Source organism: Arvicanthis niloticus, chromosome 13 (assembly GCF_011762505.2).
Source record: "Arvicanthis niloticus isolate mArvNil1 chromosome 13, mArvNil1.pat.X, whole genome shotgun sequence".
Lineage (NCBI taxonomy): Eukaryota > Metazoa > Chordata > Mammalia > Rodentia > Muridae > Arvicanthis > Arvicanthis niloticus.
Genome location: NC_047670.1, coordinates 54,994,598 through 55,007,329, shown reverse-complemented (window position 1 = coordinate 55,007,329; position 12,732 = coordinate 54,994,598).

The window sequence follows — 12,732 nt, the reverse complement described above, 5'->3', positions numbered from 1 at the left end:
TATTAGGGAGGGAACTGGGGAGGAGGAGATTTTAAAGACCTCCAACTTCTGTGGCCTCACAAGTCTTCCTGTAGGGATGGGCCTGGTGCAGTGCTGGAGGGGAAAAGGATTTTATTTTTTATTTTAGATTTTTGTTTGTTTGGTTTTTTTGTTTGTTTGTTTTTAGACAGGGTTTCTCTGTGTAGCCCTGGCTGTCCTGGAACTTGCTCTGTTAGACCCAGGCTGGCCTCGAACACTGAGCTTTGCCGTCCTCTCCTTCCCAAGGACTGGGACTAAAGCCATGTACCACTGATAATAGCCAAAATGTGTAGTCCAGGGTGGCCTTGAACTTGTGATCATCCTGCAGTCATCACCTTCAGTAAATCATACCATGTGCACAACCAGAATCAGCTGTATTTTATTTTTTGAGAGAGGGTCTCGCTGTGCAGCCCTGGCTAGCATTAGAGGCAGGGGTCACTGTGCCTGTGAAAGGGAGAAATTTTGCAAAAGCTAGGGTTTATACTCTGGCCTGTAGTCCCACACTGAAGCAGTCTCTTTCCTTCCTCCCTGTCTACCCTCCAGGGAAGAGATCCTTCTACTTCAGGGAGCTGGGCTGTCTCTCCTGGTACCTGAGTAGACCCCCTTTTTTTCTCCTTTGTTTTGTTTTTGGTGCTTGTTGTTGGTTGGATGTGGTGTTAGAGGAGAGTCAGGTCACTTCTCCACCCTGGCATTCTCAGATGGGGTTTTTTCTCAGCTCATTCAGTAGCCAGCTACACCTAAGTGGTCCAGGCAGCCGTAGGCTCCCACCGAGGATGGCTGCAGGGATGAGGGCTCAGAAGAGCAGCTGGCTCTGCTGGCTGAATTAATCCTAACAGGAGATCCCTTCTTTCTGGTGTTCAACCACTTCCTGTCACATACAGCACAGACTCTAGTTGGCTCTGGAGGGTAGAATCAACCAGAAGCGTGTCTTGAGTCCTTGCCTGGTGTCTGGAAGCCACAGGCTGTCAGGTGGCATGGCCTTGCCTGCATCGTCTCCCTCTCCTCCCTTTTAAGAAGATTCCTGTCTAGCAGATGCCATCCCATTCCAAGAAGGACCCTGATTGGTTGAGGCCGATTACTATCTTATTATCCTTTGGCCACTGTGTAGCTCATGGGTGGACATGTGGCCCATGCCTGGCCAATCAAAACAAAGATCTCTATTTGTACTCTCAAAAGCAGATTTCCTTTGTCTACTGAACAGGAAAGAAAAGCCTTAGATTCAGACCTAGCAGGTGGCTATCCTGAGACCTTATAGGAGGGGCTAGCCTACAATCAGAGTGAGTCTGAGGACACACGGCTGAGAGGGGAATGCAGAAACTTGGGGAGTGTCACTGGTACAGAGCTCAAACACTTCTGCTGTGGAAACCAACCCGAGTTGGCTTTCTGTGACTCCTGGAACCTGAACAAAACCTGTTACATAACTGGGGACAAGCCTGCAAACCTGCTTTTGTACCTCCAGCAGGAGGTACCACTCAGTGGTGACTACAGGCCATGTTGAGGGGATATACCATGAATGCCTGTTTCCTGTCTTCAGGCTCTGAACCACCAAGCTTCTTAGAGATCTGAGCCCTTTGCCAGATGGGAGCACAATGGCTGTTTCCCAATCCATTGGCTGGCTGTATATGAGTCCCTAGACCTCAGACTTTGGCTGGGCTTTTGGGGAATGCTCCTATCCTGCCCACACCGGAGCTTTCCTGAGGCTACATCCTGCACTCCTAGAGTGGGTTAGCATGTTCACAGCCTGTAATAGCCTTGAGAGAGCCACCTTCTATGGCTCCCAGTTACCTACAGTGCCCGGTACAAGCCGATCCTTCTATCTCTTCACTGTGTCTTCCCCTGCACAGGGACAATGTAACCTCTTGTTTCTATAAAATAAATGAGCTATCACCAAGAGAGGTGGTTGGTTGGTTGGTTGTGACAGAGTGTCACTATGTAGCCCAGGCTAGCTTCAAACTCTGAGTCTTCTTTCCTCGACCTCCTGAGTGCTGGGATAACAGGCACAAGTCACATGTCTGACAAGGGAGAGTCACTTTAACCATAGCTGGGTGATGGTGGCTCAGGCCTTTAATCCCAGCACTCGGGAGGCAGAGGCAGGGGGATCGCTGAGGCCAGCCTGGTCTACAGAGCAAGTTCCAGGACAGCCAGGGCTACAAAGAGAAACCCTGTCTCATAAAATCAAAAATAAAAATGTGCTACCTTAGAGGCTAGAGATACAGCTCAGTAGGTCCAGCTGGGAGATCCGGAGCTCTGTTTCCAGTGTCGTAGAAAAATAAATTCTCAGGTATGGATCGCAACTTGACCTTTGGTGTCTCTACAATGAGCTGCCGAGCCCAGTAAACTAAAGCCTTGAAGGCTTGAGATTGCAATCTCGTGGACTATGGACTTGAGAAGGCAAGAGGGAGAAGGGAAGGGGGAGGGGAGAAGGCTCAGTGAGCTGGGTCAGATGGTGTCTCTCTGCTCTCACACTCAGAGAACCCCAAGAGCAGCCCCTATACAGCCAGGCCACTGCAGGCTTCCTCACAGTATGGGTGCTCATAGCTTCAGCAGGCTAAGAGCGCTTCGCTGCATCTGCATTCCAGAGATGCAGTGTGGTTTCCAAGACTGCCCGGGGCTCAAGAGCTGGGGAATTGGGCCCCACTCTTGGTGGAGGGGTGTCATGTTTGAGATAGTGGCCCTGACCTCCTGGGTTCCAGCCATCTATGTGCTTAGCCTTTTCAAGTAGCTGGACTACAAGCACACACCATGGAGCCTGGTGGGCAGGTCCTCACAGTGAGTTTTCCCTGAGAATTCTCTGACTCTTGGAGCATGGCGGAGATAGGAAGGGATGCCATAGATGCCCTTAGTCTTTGTCTTGAACTCTGTCCGTCCTCTTCTGGCGATACATGCATGTGGGATAGTCTCAACCTGTGGATACAGCTGGACCAAGCCTCGTCTGTCATTCCTCATTCCAGGGCAGGGAGCTGCCCTGGGGAGACCTGGGAAGGACTAAGGAGGCCAGTGTGGGCTGCCTCGGCTCTTCCTGGCTTTCAGGGCTGCACAGCTGCCCCGGGTGTAGCAGCACAACCTTTTCAGGAGCTGTCTTACCTTCTAAGTTCCTGTCTCCTGAGTTCTCTCTCTCAGAATTTCCTCTCCAGGCATTGCTCCTCAGGGACACTCTTGCTACCTGCCTGGACCCCAGGTGTTAGAGTGCACTGCACTGTGGCTCCGGCCTGGTTCTGTTGGGAATCTACCTCTCTACCTGCTCCCCTGGGACCCTCTCTGGCCCCTCTTCAGCTCTAGATTCTTAGTGTTCAGGGTCTGAGCTAGTCTTGGGCATTTTCTGTGCACGCATTGCCAAGGTAAACTCAGCCTGTATCATAGGGTAATGGCCTCTCACAGACCAGTGCTGCCCGGATGTGTCCCAGCTGGGACCTCACCTTAGGTATTTGGTGTCTACTCGGTAATTCCTGGCAGGTGACTCAGGCTTCCATTATGTCACTCTTATCCTGCCCGCCCTCAGTACCTGCTCCTCCCTGACCCCATTCCTAACCTTCCCCTTTCAAGCTGGCCCCATTCCTTTGTCTGGAGCTTCCAAGCCTCTGGACTGGCTTTGAATTTCCCATTATCTCTCTGTTTCATCAAATGGGCACTGTCTGTCTCTCAGGCGGCCTTCAAAACCCTGGCTTCCTGTTGGCTCACATGAGGCCCCAGCCTCAGCACCTCAGTAGCCTCCACTGCCCCACTTCAACACCAAGGGCCAACAGTGTCTTTTCCTGACCTTACCTGGGCTGTGTCTCCCTAGAGCTCTGCACAGGAGTACCCTCTCCCCAAAGTGCTATCCCGTGTGTCCACCCCAGGTTCTCCTGGATAACATCAGTGAAATCAACCCTCCTTTCAACAAAACAGCCTTCCCATCCCCACCCTGCTTGATCTGTCGCCTGTGTGCCTATGCCTTCTCTCCAATGACTGCAGTACTGCCTGCACTTGGGAAGACTTTCCCCTACATTACCAGAGGTATGCAGGGCCTAGACAAGTATCTAGAAATATTTGTTAAAATGAGTGAGTGAATGACCCAGTCCTTGAATTCTTTCCAAAGGCAAGAATGCCCACTTGACTTCTAAACATCTCTCAAACCAGCACTCCAGACTCCTCTGGACAATTGGAACCTGCTTGTCATTCCTGCCCTGGCTAGTGAGGACTCCAGCCACGCAGGGCTTCTCCCTCACTCTGTATAAGCAGTCACCTCAAGCTCCCCCATTCATCCTGCCTGCCTCTTGTTGGGTGCCCTTCTGAAGAGAACCACATCTCGCCTGGCTGCTTGCCTGTGACCAGTTCTTATCACAGCAGGTCTTAGAGGGTGTCACTTTGCTCCATAGAGCCTCCACACACAGCAGGTGTACAGGCGATGTTTGCTAAGTTGAGTTAAACATTTGGTACGGCTTTCTGTTTGTTTTCCATTCGGTCCTAATTTATTTTAGGTCATGTTAATGTTCTGTTTCTCTTTCGTTTGTTCTATTGGATTTATTTCCCTCTGTTTGCTCTGGTTCCCCCGCCCCATCTTTCTGCATATATATAATTTTTATATCATTCTGTATAAGTTTTAGATTTATTTATTTTGTAACTCATGTCTGTGAGTGATTTGTCAGTATCACATGCAAGCCTGGTTCCTGTAAAGCTTAATAGAGGTCATTGATCCCTGGAACGAGTTAGGGATAGTTATGGTCCACCATATGGGCACAGGGAACTGAACCTGGGTCCTCGCAAGAGCAAGGAATGTTCTCTTAACTACTGAGCCATCTCTCCAGTCTAATTTTTTTTTTTTTTTTTTGAGATAGTGTCTCATGTAGCCCAGGCTGAACTTAAAATTACTAGGTAGCCGAGGCTGCCCCTGAACTTCTGATCCTCCTGCCTCAGCCTACAAGGTGTTGGTGTTACCGATGTGTGTTGCCATGCCCAATGTAAGTACCAATTAGCCACACTCTCAGCCCTATTCGTTTGTTCTCTATGTAGTCCTAGCTGTCCTGGTACCAGAACTAGAACTGTACTGAATAGTAGTCTAAGCTGGCCTCATCCTCACAGAGATCCACCTGCCTCTGCCTCTGCCTCCTGAGTGCTGGGATTAAAGATACACACCACCACCGCCGCCTTGCTACATATTCTTAAATTAAAATACAATTACATGAGGCTGAAGAGATGGCTCAGCAGTCAAGAGCACTAGCGGGTTTAATTTCCAGCCCCCACATGGCAGCTCACAACTGCCTGTAACTCCAGTTCCAGCGGTCTTAACACCCTTACACAGACAGACATGCAAGTAAAACACCGATACGCATAAAATAAAAATAAAAAATATTTTTAAAAGGAATTGTGATCTATTTTCACATCAATTCCCCCCTTTTCTTTTCTCCTTTAAGCCCCTTCCTCCTGTGTGCCCTCCTCTGATATTGTTTCTCAAATTCATGGCTCTGGCCTTTTTCTTTTTGTCATATATAATTTCAAAATACAGCAAAATACAGTAATACAGTCTGCTCAGTTTACTTGTATAATGTTACTTGTATTATATGATTTCAGGGTTGACTGCTTGGTATTGGATAACCAGTTGGAGGGCTCGTCCCTGGGGGAGACTCCCATATTCGCCCATATTCTCAGCAGTCCTTATTGCTTGTAGGACTTTGCTGGGGTCCCATGAGATTTCTCCTCTATCCTCTCAGTGTCTTCCTTTTTCCCGTTGTATCCCAAGCCTTGTAGAGAGCTCATGGCTGCCTCTTTCCTGGCCTTTCTAGGAGATGCATTGTTGCAGTGAACTTTCTGTTCCTCCTGTTTTTACAGCAGTTATTTTGCCTGCATGGATGGTGTGCCTGGTGCCTGCAGAGGCCAGAAGAGGCTGTCAGATCCCCTGGAACTTGAGTTAGGTCCCGTATAGATGCTGGGAATTGAATCCACGTCCTCTGGAAGAACAGCCAGTGACTTTGACCTCTGAGCCATCTCTCCAGCACCAGCACCTAATTTACCTTTTTTTTTTTTTTTTTTTTGAGACAAGGCTTTGTAGTATAATGAACACATGGACAATCCCCCTGCCTCTGCCTCCCAAGTGCTGGGATTACAGTTTTGCGCTACCATGCCCAATTCTGTTGTGTCTTTTTTTTTTTTTTTTTTTTTTTATCATGATGTATTCCAGCAGGCATTCCTTGCTCTATTCTGACGTTCTCTGGCCTTGTCCTCTATAAACACATTTCCAAACATGCATCCCCAGGCCCCAGGGACTCCCAGCACACGCCCTGTGACTCTCAAGCCTTGCAAGTGAGATTTCCCTGAGGAGAGAGAACAATGTACTGGACACGTGCATCCAGCAGGGTGAGGCTCCAGGCTTTTCCTCCTACTGTCTCTCAGACAGACAGATAGATGGCCAGACAGACAGGACAGGCGGCTGAGAGGCACCAGGAGAAGGTGGAGGGATGGCTTTGAGAATAACTGACTTTTCTGGGACAGATAAAATGGAGGCGGGGAGGGTCGGGTTGTTGAGCAGATGTGCCACTCTGGCTTGAGGCCAGGACAGGTGACAAAGTGGGGCTCCCTCCTCTGCATATTCTCAAGGGTGGGCACAGGTAGACAGCCAGAGAAGCAAAGACTTAAATCCAGAAACCTGGGACCAGACAGCAGAGCAGGGCAATCGGTCACAGAGCCCCAGGTGCATGATGGGCAAGAGGAAATGGGATGTCCAGTCGTTGGGATAGCCTGGGGCCTTCCTAGCTGGGCACAGAGAAGTCCAGTCCCTTGATGGGGCCCACACCAGAGCCCCATAAGCAGTTGAGATGGAAAATGGGATGTTCTAATGCAAAGGGCTCAAAGGTGTCCAGGCAGGAGAGTCTGAGTCTGGGTGTTGATACCTGCCGTCAGGCTGCCTCTCCTGCTCCGTCCCTCCCTGCTCCTGGAATGGAGACTGCCACCTGTCCACAGCCTCCAGCTTTGGCAGAATCCCTGAGGCAGACCCCAGGGAGCAGCAGTGGCTCCTTCCCACACTGCTCTAGCTCTCTCAGGGCTGAGATGGGGGCAGATGACAGAGGACGTGGGAAAGAACAAAAGCAGCTCTGCAGACGGCTGCAGGCAGCTGGCCCTGGCTAACTGTGGGACCCCTGAGGTGCTCCCAGGGGTGATTCCAGAGCCTCACGCCCCTCACTGCTTCTAGCCCCTCCTCCCTGAGTATCAGGCCAGAGCTGACCCTCAGTAACAGTAGATAAAGCTGAGCGGGAGGGCGGGGTGCGTGTCTGTAATCCTGGTACTCAGGAAGCCAGGACGGGAGGACCAGGAGTTCAAGGCCAGCCTGTACTACACAGCAAGGCTGTCTCAGAATAAGTAAATCAAAAGGGACACCACCGTAAGGCATGATGCCAGCCCTCTGTGGGGAAGGGCTGGCTTCCTGCCCTTGATTAGGGAGGGGTTCCTCCAGGAGACTGTTACAGTGTCTTAACCGTGTTACAGTGTGCGGTGCTGGACACTCAAAGCCCATCATTCTGCATCGAGTCAAGGAGGTCCCTCTGCCCTTCCAGCTGTGCCCTGGCCACTCAGTTGAACCTCCTAGCAGACCATTAGTTGGGTAAGGATTGAAAGTAGAAGCCCCTTCTTGTTCTACAGCTGTCCTCAGACCCCCATACCCCAACTTCTGGCACCGGACTTCAGCTTTTTACACAACAGAATTGAGTGGAAAGTTGAAAACAAGAGGGATCCCCTGTTACTCTCAAGTCCAAGGGCACCCAAAGAGGAATTTGGCTCTGCGGGGCCAGGCTGGCCTGGCACTGAGCCAGTGCCCCCAGCCACAGTCAGGCAGCTGGACAGGACAGCTGCCAAGAATGCCAGGAATGTAGGCGGCTGTGTCCTTCCCGCTCCTCTTCCTCCCCCCTCCAGCCAGAACAGGATATTTCCTATCCAGGGAAACCCGGTCCCTTTATGGGAAAACCACAGGGTAGCTGACAGCACTGTCCCTGTGTTTTTATGGGTAAATTGGGATAGGCACCCAGGGTCGGGTCTCTAGCACTGCTGGGTGGGTGATGTTAGGGCAGTGGGCACTTGTATGCTTTTAACACATGTTGAGTGCCTACTGTGTGCTAGATGCTTCATCTCATAGCAACCCTGGAAGTTGTGAACTTCTCCGACCATGGGGGTATATGCTTTTAATCCCAGCACTCAGAAGGCAGAAGCAGAGGCTAGAGGCGAATCTCTGAGTTCAAGGCCAGCCAGGTCTACAGAGTTCTAGGACAGCCAGAATGAAAGAGCGAGAGCCTGTGCAGTGTAATAAAAGGTGAACTGCAGCTTGGGGAGCTAAGACATTGTCCAGTCACTGACTAGCAAAGATGTTCTTAGGGAGCCAGGTGGTCTCCATTTGTCTATGACAACTGGGGCCCTGTCCTGGTTCCTGCTACATGGGACTTCCCATTTAACTGATCTGTTTTGAAGCTGGCCAAAGGTGAATGGATATGGGCAGTCTGTCTCTAGATGCCGCCTGGCACCCTAGCTCTAGCTGGTCCCCAGGATTGTAGATTCAGTTTGGTCAGGAACCATACATGGCTTGGAGGGCTCTTCCAGACTTTCTCGTGGTGGCCAAGGGGAGTCATAGAAACTGGGCCTGAGAGTGTAGCAGGTGAGCTCTGTCCAGACCCCAGACCTGGGATCTTCAGGGTGCGTGCCCTGCCTTCCAAGGCTAGCTTTCTCCATTCCTTTGTCTAGGCTGTGTACTCGGGGCTTCACCAAGGGATTCAAGTGGGGTCCCCAGCCCTTCTCCCCCAGCCTTTCATTCTCATCCAGCCTTAGAGGAGCAGGTGGCAGGCAGGGAGAAGTGCGGAGTTCCATGACTCCTGCTTTCCTGGTCCCCAAACATCTCAGCTGACTGTAGAACAAGGAGTCATTCTCATGCGATCCCGCCATCAGAAATCATGAGGCCGGGTGATTTGTTCAAAGTGACAGCTATCACCTGGTAGAGCTGTGATCTGAAGCTGGTCTCAGACACCCACCAGAATTCACACGGAGTCTGGGCCCGGGAGCCTGGATCCCGCCCCTCCTCCACTGGAAGCTCAGCGTCTGAGCTCTGGGGGTTCTGTCCTAGTGAGCTGTCCGCACCGGCTCTGGGTCCCCCAGGGGGCTAGGGTCAGGTAAACAGGATCCCAGCCTAGCTGTCTGACCTTGCTTACCTCCCGAAAGAATGCGAGGCATTCTGCCCTGTCTCAGGCTGAGTCACCCCGCAGCAATGTGCCCGCAGGCCCGCAGGCGGCCTCCAGCAGCCCTTTCCAACCGACCCCAGCCCCTTGCCTTCCCACCGGGTGATGTCACCCCTGTCGTGTCCCCCCCCACCTCCCGCGGTGGCCCCCTCTGGAGCCCACCGAGGGCTCCAGTTGCCATGACGACGGCTCACAACAGGAAACTAGGCCTGCACTGGGCAGAAACACAGGAAGCTGCGCTGAGCGCTGGGCAGCATTGTCAGCCCGTAAAAAACAAAACAGGACAAAAAGATTTAATGAGAACAATTAGCCCAAAGAAAGAGGAAAAAAAAAAGCCAAAAAAACAAACAAAGCCAAACAGCCTGAAGACAGGGGTTGGCTAGGTTCCAAGGACCCCGTGTTTTCCCTCCCACACAATGTAGGTTAAATAATATTTCCTTCTCAGAAGAGGCTCATTGAGGCTCAAGAGTTCTTCCCGGTGGCTCCCCCTGCTGCCCCAGGTGCAGGACTGGCGGGCCCTGGGCATGACCTGCCTCGTCCCACTTTGTAGAAAGGGGCACCCAGCTCAGTGGAGAAGGTCTCTGCCAGTGGGTGCTCTCAGACAGATCAACGGCCCTGGTGCCAAATCAGTGCCAGTGACATTCTCTTGAGACTTATTTTCTTCTCGGTCTCCCTCTTCATAGTATCTTCAGCATTCTCCCAGCTCCTCACAGTGAGCTGGTACAGAGCAGGAGGTTTGGGGATGTTTGGGGAATGAGCGCATAGATTGACTTCCCTGGAGGCTGGAGTCAGTTCATCAGGGACCAGTAGCCCAGTTGTTGGAGCTGGGAAGACTTGGTGGGGCCTCATAGAGGCATGCTCACACCTGTCTTCCTCCCTGTCTCCCATGATTCTCTCTGGGGATAGGATCTCCCCCAAGCTCTGTGATGTGGCTGGAGGAGAGCCTATAGCCCAGAGGAACCATGGGACACCTAGGAACCCTTTATCTGGAAATGGAGTCGGCCCTGGGCAAGGAAGGCTGCCATTAACAAATCCAGTCACTTCCCTTCTTAGGAACTGATGAGTGTAAGTGACCTCGGGTGGAACGATAGTCGAGCTGGACTCTGAACACATTCAAGCGGTCCCCTGTGATGAGGCGCCAGCAGGCACCTGAGGTGGGCCCAGTGTCCCTGCCAATGATCAGCAAGGGGACGCTGTTCAGAGCCAGGATGGAGAGCGGCAGGCATGCTTAGGCAAGACACACTGCAGAAAAGAGACCAAAAGTAACACACAGGCATTTGTTTAGGCAACAAAAGTGTATTTGTTCGACTCGTGTACAACATGAGCTCAGGCGCTGGAAAGAAAACCCTGGATATCCTGGGAGAGAGACCCAGACCCACTGGATTGCAGTGGAGGCTAAATTAAGGAGTCGACACAGGGATGAACTAGAGGAAGGGCCTGAGAGAGACTGGTAAAGAGAGTGGGACTTGACTGTCCAGGTACCAGGGAGCCCCTGAGGGCCTTTATTCTTCCTTTCTTTCTTCCTTTCTTTCTCTCTCTCTCTTTCTCTCTCTTTCTTTCCTTCTTTCTTCCTTTCTTTTTCTTCCTTCCTTCCTTCCTTCCTTCCTTCAGGGTCTCACAATGTTACTGGCTGGTCTGGAACTATCTATGTAGACCAGGCTGGCCTTGAATTCACAGAGATCCACCTGCTTCTCTTTCCTGAGTGCCAGGATTGTGGGTGTGTGCCTGGCTCACTGGTGGCTTTTGAGCAGGTGGTGATATGTGTAAATAGGTCAGGTTGTTTTTTGGTGACCCCCCTCTGGACATACAAGGTAGAGGACAGAATAGGAGGTCAAGGGGACTGGGACAGCTGACTTATTTTCTTTTAATTCAAAATAAAAAAATAAATAAAAAGCCAGAAGCGGTAGTAAGTCTTAACTCCAGTACTGGGGAGGCAGAGGCAGGTAGATCTCTAAGTTTGAGGCCAGCCTGGTCTACAGAGTGAGTTCCAGGACAGCTACATAGTAAGGCCCTGTTTAGGAAACAAAACAAAAAACAATAAATACACACACATATACATGCATATATACATATGTTTAAGACACACGTTAGAATGCTCAATCAACTTCACTGAATAATAACCACCTTACACCGCACTGTTTGCTTTGTACACATTGGCTTGCTGATTCTTACTGCCATCTCTTTGCAAGTGAAAAACAAAACAAGAACAAAAACAAAGCTCAGAGAGGTTGAAGAATTTGTAGGAGGCCACACAGCATAGAATGATAGAGCTAGATTCTATCTCACAACATAGTTCTAGGCTCCATGCTAAACCCTAGGAACACACAGTGAGATCAAGGGATGACGGGATGGCCATCCAGGTGGAAGAGAGAGAGGCCAAGGCCGAAACAGAGATGGAAAGGTCTCTCAAACAGAGCAAGGAACCACAGGATGCCCCTCAGGAGATGCAGAAGAGGCCAGGGTTCAGTGTATTGATGTAGGGGGTAGTTGTCGGGGACAGCAGCATCAGAGATGAATTTTAATCCAGACCTAGGCCGAGGGTCTCAAACTGGATCTTCTCAGGTGGGTTTGCAGAGAGGAATTGCCTCCTGCCTTGTCCTCTGGCCTCAGCTTGTCCTAGGCCAATTAGAAGTAAGAGTCTGACATCCCACACGAGTTAGGTTCTCTAGAGGATCAGAATAGGGTGAATTGACATGTAAATAGGACAATTAGTGGGATGGTTTACAGACTGTGGTCCAGCTGTGTGGTCCAAAAATGGCCGTCTACCAATGGAAAGTTCCAGAATCCAGCAGATGATCAGTCCTTGAAGGTGGATGTCTCAGCTGGTTTTCAGTAGATGCTGGCATCCTGAAGGAGGAGGCTCCAATGCCAGTGAAGGGATAGACTTGCCAGCAAGCATGAGGGCAAGCAGGCAAAGAGCAACAGCTTCCATCTATGTTCATCACATAGGCTGCCGGCAGAGGGCGTGGCCAACGTTAAGTTAAACGTGGATGTTCTGACTTCAAAAGATCCAGATTGAGGGGCTGGAGAGATGTCTCAGTGGTTAAGAGCACAGGCTGCTCTTACAGAGGTCCTGAGTTCAACTCCCAGCACCTATGTGGTGGCTCCCACACGATCCCTTGCTGTCTTCTGGTATGCATGCATACATGCAGACAAAATACTATATACATAAAATAAATACATCTTTAAAAAAAATTCAGGGGACTGGAGAGATGGCTCAGCGGTTAAGAACACTGACGGATCTTCCAGAGGTCCTGAGTTCAATTCCCAGCGACCACATGGTGGTTCACAACCATTTGTAATGGGATCCGATGCCCTCTTCTGGTGTGTCTGGAGACAGCTGCAGTGCACTCATAAATAAATGCCTTTTTTAAAAAATCCAGATTGAAAGTGAGTCTTCCCACTTTAAATGATATAATAATAATAATAATAATAATAATAATAATAATAATAAATCTCTGACAGCTCTTGGGGTGTAGTTAGTTCTAGATGCAGTCAAGCTGAAGCAAGGGTGGCCGGCACACACACC